The sequence below is a fragment of the Thunnus albacares genome, chromosome 22 (genome assembly GCF_914725855.1).
Source record: "Thunnus albacares chromosome 22, fThuAlb1.1, whole genome shotgun sequence".
In the NCBI taxonomy this organism is placed as follows: Eukaryota; Metazoa; Chordata; class Actinopteri; order Scombriformes; family Scombridae; genus Thunnus; species Thunnus albacares.
Genome location: NC_058127.1, coordinates 22,991,991 through 23,000,012, shown reverse-complemented (window position 1 = coordinate 23,000,012; position 8,022 = coordinate 22,991,991). Strand labels below are relative to the sequence as shown.

General features: G+C 35.9%; 2 long non-coding RNA genes across 2 annotated transcripts; one reads left to right on the top strand and one right to left on the bottom strand.

Annotated features, from left to right (window-relative positions):
* The first annotated feature begins 2,016 nt into the window (after window positions 1-2,016).
* On the top strand, window positions 2,017-3,084 carry LOC122973909. Its single transcript, XR_006400163.1, has 3 exons — window positions 2,017-2,108; window positions 2,297-2,326; window positions 2,857-3,084. It is a non-coding gene; the product is annotated as an uncharacterized LOC122973909 (long non-coding RNA).
* A 63-nt stretch (window positions 3,085-3,147) lies between these two features.
* Window positions 3,148-4,732, bottom strand: LOC122973904. The gene is made up of 3 exons (XR_006400157.1): window positions 4,500-4,732; window positions 3,648-3,764; window positions 3,148-3,540 (listed from the first exon to the last, which is right to left on the bottom strand). It is a non-coding gene; the product is annotated as an uncharacterized LOC122973904 (long non-coding RNA).
* Between the last annotated feature and the right edge of the window lie 3,290 nt (window positions 4,733-8,022).

Sequence of the window (8,022 nt, the reverse complement as noted above, 5' to 3'; positions counted from 1 at the left end):
AAAGATCCTCTTTTATTGTACTCAAAATACTGACATACAGTAGGTTACTAACTAAATAGATACTGAGGAGAGAAGCATTGGAACAGTCAGTATTTCTTTTAAGAAATAAATGTATTGAGATTATAATGATGACACGGTTTTATTCTCATAGACTGTGTTTTTTCAACATGGACTCCATTTCTAACAATAAACTCAGTCCTCAGTTCACCTGATGTATTTTTATAGTACATTCATTATCAGCATTTGAACATCCAATAAGTGTAACCTGTAGTCATACACTGTATTTTGTTGGTTTACTTTGGTTAGAGCCAGTGGTGGAATGTAACTATGTACATTTACTCAAGTTCTGCACTTAAGTACAATTTTGAGGTACTTTTACTTTCCATTTCATGCTGCTGTAAAGTTCTACTACACTACATTTCAGAGGGATTTATGTTGTTTACTCCCCTTAACTATTTACTCCACTACTTGTATTTTCCACTTATACTTACATAAAGTAAATTATTATTAAAAATCAAATGATACATTCATACAATATGATGCAGTACCATTACTACTAATCTACCCAGTAGTGTATAAAGTATCTAAAATTGGCTCCACATTACAAACTAAAACATTAAAATGACTTTGACATGTAATTGTAGCAGTGATATAGTGATAAAAACAAATAATATAATATATTGTAATAATATTGTACTTTAAAAGAAGTCCTTCTGCTAAATGAATACTTTTACTTTTGATACTTTAAGTGCATGTGGCTGATGATACCTCTGTACTTTCACTTCACTAACATTTTGAATTCAGGAATTGAGTATTTTTACGTCATTGTATTTTTACTTTTACTTTAGTAAAGGGTCTGAATACTTTTCCCACCACTGGTTAGAGCCACTATTTATGTAGTTTTTATGTGATTGTACCATCTTTCAAATCATTTTGAAGGCGCAAGTGTTTGTTTGTAGAAATCATAGACAGTCCTGGTGGAAGTTGGTTCAGTTCACATAGTAACCATGGAAACCTCAGCATTTTCTACACATCTCACCTGTCTGCTATAAAAGTTGCTTTCAGTCTTTGTATTACTGGGTTGTTCATATTAATATATGTTCTGTTTCAATGTGTCTTGAATGTCTCTTTATTTGGATGTGTCTGGATGATCATGTAGGAAAATAATGTGTCATAATAATAATAATAATAATAATAATAATAATAATAATAATAATAATAATAATAATAATAATAATAATAATAATAACAATAATATTAATAATAATAATAATAATGGTCATTTATCTCGTCAAAGCTGAACTCTCCTCCATAAAAGCTGCATGTGCTCCAAGCAGTAAATAGTCAGCAACTGAAGTCATCATCTAACAGAAGGCTGTTGATGAGTGTTGAGGATGGTGAATGTGGGCAGGTGAGAGTGACATGAGGATTGTTTGGAGTGACACAGTTAGTACAAACTAGGGGAGTCTGAAGCGTGTCTCTACCACAACATACTGTATAAATCCACATATGAACCAACTTTTTTCCATCTTTCTTATAATTTGTATAATTGCACCAACATGTTTTGCAAAATCTCCTAAAATGTAACAGTTACATATCTGCAAATTATTATGAATATTTCCAGGAAATTAGAATAAATGCAGTGACCTGTAAAACAAAATATTACCAAAATAAGTTGCACTAAACAACTTTACCTGAAGTCTTTGCACTTCAGTGTTACAATGCTAATGAGAGATGTCAGGTGTTATTTTTTTGTACATTTTTCACCACTAACCTGCATTGTTACCTGATCTTGTGGAGCATGTTTGGTAAAGCTCCCTCTGGATGTTGTAGCAGTGCTCCACCTCCTGAGGGCGCAGCAGGACAAAACAAGTCAGGGAGAGAATCAGAGTTGTGCAGAGAAAAAGCAATGTGTTTGCATACATACCAACATCCATGATGAGTACTACTGTATACACACCTGGATGTTTCCCATTACTGCAGTAGACTGCAGTTTTCATAGATGGGCCGCAGGTTTGGACCTAAGTGGATGGATTATTGTTTTGGAGGAAAATTTTATTAATGACAGACTAACATTTACATCTGCAGGCCTGATTGGTTGTTATGAGGTGAAAAACTTTTGACCCTTTACTAAAATACATGAAGACATGGTTTATATACTGTTATAAATCTTACTAAAAGGATTTTGGTCTGGATGCTCTGAACCAATCATTGGAGGGGTCTTCCTGATGAATTAAAGACAACCTTTACATGTTTCAATTTTTTCTACACTACACTTGTTTTCTGTCTTTCTCAGAGTCACATGAGAAGAGCAATGGAACAACAGGTGAGGAACACATCAGTAACAACCTGATTTAATAGATAAAGTCCCAGTGTGGCACACGGGGTCAGTGTGGTTGAAAGCCTCGATCAAAATCAGTGACATGTCAAACATCAGCCTCTCCATTTGAATGTATATCTGTGTTGCTTCAGCGGATCTGTTGAAGGACAAATTCATTTGGTCTCCAAATTGTTGTCAAGCTTCAGAAAATGTAAAAGCTCTTTTACGTAGCAAACCAGCGTTTGCTGCTCCACCAACTGGACATTTCCTCCATTACAAGAATAATTTGACATTTTGGGAAATATGCTGATTCTCTTTCTTTCTGAGAGTTACATGACACCTTGCAGAAATATATGCCTGCATCCTTTCTTATGATACTTGAAATGGTCAAGGTTGAACAGTTACAGGCCTCCTTCTGCAGAGATCCTTGAGATTGATCTTTTGAGATGATGCCATTTTTATTCTTAATTTCTGTTTGATTTTTCAGCCAGTTAACTCCCACTCTTTCAACTCTTTCAAACGTCTCTGTCCAGCAGCAGGTGATGTTTACCGTCTCCCAATCCATGACAGAGACATCAGGACTCTGGGTCACAACAAGTGTGCCTGTTGATGAAACACCTGTGAAGAGACAAAGTGATACAATATGGATAGCAGGGATCCCATGACATGTTAAAATCAACAAAAATACAGAAGTGATTTGAAAGGAAAGGCTAAAATGATCTGTGTTGGTACTTACTCCAAGATGTGAGTTCACAGAGAGTGACGAGAAGAAAGCTACTCAAAGGAAACTTCATTCTTTCACACCGGTTCACCACTGATTACTGATACTCATCTCTCTGCAGCTAAGTCCCTTACACTGACTGAACTTACACACGCAAAACAACACATACCAAGAATTACCTTTATTTTTATGTTTCTCACAAGTTATTGCAGAGGTGTGCAAAACCACAAGTTAACACGTTGACAGACACATTTTGACGAGCTGTAAACACAGAACAGAATTTTTACTGCTGCCAGAAAGCAAAGAGTGACAGTACTCAAGATGACAGAAGCACTAATAAAATTTTCTACATTTTTGGAAATGTATCTTAATCAAGACGACGTAATCATTAGATGACACCATCCTTTTCATCTTCTCTCTACAACTATTTCTGTCTCATTTCCTTCCTCTTCATCTTCCTCTCTTCTGTGGGCTGAAACAGGTGTATTTTCCAGAGTGGCTGAAACATGAACACATTTATGGATCAGCTTCACCAATCTCAACACACTGTAACATGTATGCTGCTACTGCATAGTCCTGATCATTATAGCGAAAGTTACATTGTACCTGGTGTGTGTTGCTGTGTTTTGGTCCCTGAACTGTTGAGGTAGAAGAAGGTTGCAACAAGGGCGAGGATGGGCAGACATCGCAGGACATGAACTAACACTTCCTCCCTCTGAGAACCTGAAAGTCACAAAACAAAGGCAAGTGCTGAGTTACACATAAGCTGCTATTAATACCAGTAATACTTTAACCAAACATCTGACATCCATTTCTGCCTTTAAATGGAAACAAGACTAAAAGTCTACGGCCACATTAGAGGAATGAACTCAGTTCTAATGTTCCAATCTGCTGCAGTGTCACTCATCCATTCCTCATAGCTCATATTTTGCACTTTTAGGCTCATATACTCACACTTATGCTAACTAGGGAGGCGATATCAACTTCCATGAGGGATCAGTGTTTAGGGCTTGTGTCAACAACAAGCAGCAAATACAACAACTTAAGGCTGAAGCCAATGTGGAAGTACCATAAAGTGCAATACCACTGACAACCACTAGATGCTCCAACTGACTCCCATTCAAAAAGCCTCAATTTACACACTAAGTCATGGTCTCAATCACTAAATTCAAGCCTTATTATAAGTGTGCTGGTGGTTATTTGGAAATGATTGTTTCATTAATAAGATTTGAAGAATTATAGTAGCTTTGATATCTGCTGTGTGGACAACTACTTGGCCAAAACGTCAGAGTGAAAGCACAGAGACACATGTCAGCAGTGCAGTGCAGATTTATACAGTGTCAGCTACCTGCTGCTTTTTATCCTCAACATCACATACTCATCAAAGGTGATACATGTTGATTTTCAACTAGTCATTGTCACTGCAACACTTTGTATGTTGGATGTTTAATCACTTACCACCAGCTGTGTTGTCTTTTGCGTCGTCATGTGTGTTCTCATCTGTTCTCTCTCTGTTTTTAACTGTGATGACAGTACCTTTTCCTTTAGCCTCAGTGAAAAATGGTATCTCTACAGACACCTTGCAGAAGTATATCCCTGAATCCTTTCTTGTGATACTTGAAATGGTCAAGGTTGAACATTTGCAGGCCTCCTTCTGCAGAGATCCTTGAAATGTTTTTGTTGAGATGATGCCATTTTTATTCTTAATTTTTGTTTGATTTTTCAGCCAGTTAACTTTCACTCTTTCAAACGTCCCCGTCCAGCAGCAGGTGATGTTTACCGTCTCCCCCTCCATGACAGAGACATCAGGAGTCTGGGTCGCAACAAGTGTTCCTGTTGAAGAAACACCTGTGGGAGACAGAGTGATACAGGTTAGTTCATACTGCATCATTTCAGTAAAGGTGGGAGCTGGTGCACAGTTGAGAAACAAGGTTGATAAAAGCAACAAAGGCTTAAAAAGCCCCGTAGAGCTGCAGGGTTGGCTGATTATTTCTTTGTGGCTTTATCATTATAAAGGCCACAGACATTACACATGGTCATTTGATTGATTCATTATTTATGTTTCCAATCACTCTGCAACATTTCACAGAAATATAGGCAGGAAATTGTAACAAAGTAAACCAATGTCTTCCAGTTCCAAAAGTGTTATGTGAACACCCTCATCTCAAAAAAACAAACAAAAAACTCCTGATATTACATTTCAATAACATTTTGCTAGAAATTGTGTGGAAAGCAAAAAAACAAACAAACAAAAAATAAAAACACAATCCCTGAAAGTTTCTGAAAATTAAACCAAAATTATTTATTAAATAATTTTGATTTTAGTATGCAAGCATACAAAGGATGTGTCTTGGCATTTTTTCCCACAAACACAACATAGTTATTAAAAGTAATTAATTTAAAATTGCATGCACAGAATGGAATAGTTATAGTCTTGAAATATAAAACTTGAAATGAAATATTGACTGTACAAAGCAAATATGGACAAAGGAATGAAGTGTATGAAATATATGACAAGCGCAAAAATTAAGTTAAATTAAGTTCATATCAGTTATACAGTATGTTGTATATATACTGTATATATTCTTAAAGTGAAAATAGCTGAACAACATTTTAATTCACTACCCAGATAATTACACAGTTTTACTCTGTAAATAAATACAAATCTGCTTTAGCGTCATACGTTCATACTGACCTTTGAAATGAAGTTTGCTTCTATAATCATCACCCCATCTAGACTCAAATAACCTGTGAACATTCTCAATAATCTGTTTGTATGTCTATACATAAGCTAGCAAACAAGTCATTTTTAATTCACTTCAATCTTTCATTTTTATTGCAATGAGAAGTCTTTTGGTATGTTTACTTATATCCACATTATTTATAATTCTTTATTTGATTCTTATCTGTAGAGTTATATTATCCACACAATAACTTCAGTATGATAAGATGAGTGAACAGTACATTTGAAGTGCTTAAATAAGTTATGTGAGGTTTCAAAGAAAACCTCCAGTCCATTATCACACCCTGAAAATTTGATTTGAAAAATCTTTAGACACTGTGACTGTAACTCTGGTTTTGATCATATGTAATGATTCACGGTTAATATGAAAAACCATCAATGTATGCAGCTTTAAACAGAGGTGATTTGAAGGTTGAAGTTGCATAATTATTACGTTTTTACTTACTCCAAGATGAGAAGGCAAGTAGAGAGGCGAGTAGCAAACTGCTCAGTAGAAGCTTCATCCTTTCAAAGCGATTCACCTTTGAATACTGAAACTCATCTCTTAAGCACCCACACACACTCACAAGACAATAGGTGCAAGGTATCATCTTCATTTGAGGTTTCTCTGAGAATTTTTGTAATGTATAAAACCATGACTAGTGTTCCCTTCTCTCTAGAAGAGTCAAAGGCAGCTATAGGTTCTATTTCATCAATCAGTCATTATTGATACAATTGTATAGAACCTTTCACACAGGTTAAATAACTGACTGAAATGTAGATGGTAAACAGTGAAACAATCTGAGAGTAATGTACACGAGAAATAAGACTTTTGAAAACGCAATAAAATAAACTAGATTTAAAAACTATAACAATAATAAAATGGAGTGAAATAAAAATTAGATTAAAAAATCTAGATAAAAAATAGCCACAATTGAAGTATGTCCTCCCCTCTCTGCCCTCACTGTGAAGCTTAAAGAAATTTAAAAAGAGAGAAAGAGAGTTTTCTTCTCTTCTGCCCTGCAGTGACAGATTCCCTTTCTTTCATATAGTATATTTTTTAGATATTTTGCAAGATTTGATGCTCCCAAATTTTCCACAGCTACAGTATATCAGAAGTATCAAAGAAAACACTTAAAGCAACAATAATCATTATTCTTTATATTTTGTGTAATGTGAAAGATCTTGCTGGTGATGATGAACCCACAGAGAATTATCACCCGACCCCACAGATGCCCTCAGTTCTTTTGAGCATTTTAGCATCTTTCAGCTCATTGTTTTGGTTTCACAGCCCACAACTTATCACTGTTTTGGTTCAGTCACAAAGCAGCAGACTTTGGTTTTCAGTTGAAAAGCTCTGATAAATTCACTCTATGTACCTGCACCAAACAGCAGACCAACAACTAGCTAGTTAGCAGCTGGCTGGGGAACACAGCAGAGCCAGGAATTTCCCTCTGGAGTTTGTATTGTTCTTTCTCGACATTTTGATCATATTTTGTAGTTATTAGCACAGTATAGTGGAAATAATGTATTCCTTATAGTCACTATGTGTATAATGGCAGCTTTTTACTTGTACAATATTAAAATAAGGACAGGACATATCTGAGCAATACTGTACAGATTTATACTGATAAGAAATACATGAGTTTGCTGTAGACATTGTACTTTACCGGGTGTACTGTTGACCTGCATCATGTTGCACTTTTTTATAAGGTCTACTGAACCAGCCATTCTCAACCAGTGGGCTGCGGCCCACAGGTGGGCCTCAGAGCACCATCTAGTGGTTTCCAAATGGTTAAAAAGATTTTTCCAAATAATTTACAAAGTTTACAAAGCTAGTTATTTTTATATCTAAATAAATAAAAACATCAAATTAAAATGCATAATTTCAATGACTAGTTACATTTTAATATCACCACGCCAATAACGACACATCATTAGGTAGAGACAAACGTGTTTTGCCACTGTTAGCCAGCTAGCTTCCATGTGGGTCCTGCTTCAGAAGACATGGCTCTATCCACTGTGTTGGAAAATGAACTGATGGAACTATCAGCAGACAGCAGCCTGAAGCTTCAGCTCACACAAGTTGACCTTGCTTCATTCTGGATACTGGCTGCCAGTCAATATCCCTCTCTGTCAAAACAAGCAATCAAATTTCTGTTGCCTTTAACCACCACCTATTTGTGTGAGTCAGGGGTTTCCATTGTGACTGTCACAAACTCAAAGGCAAGGAACAAACTGAACGCAACTTGGAATGCT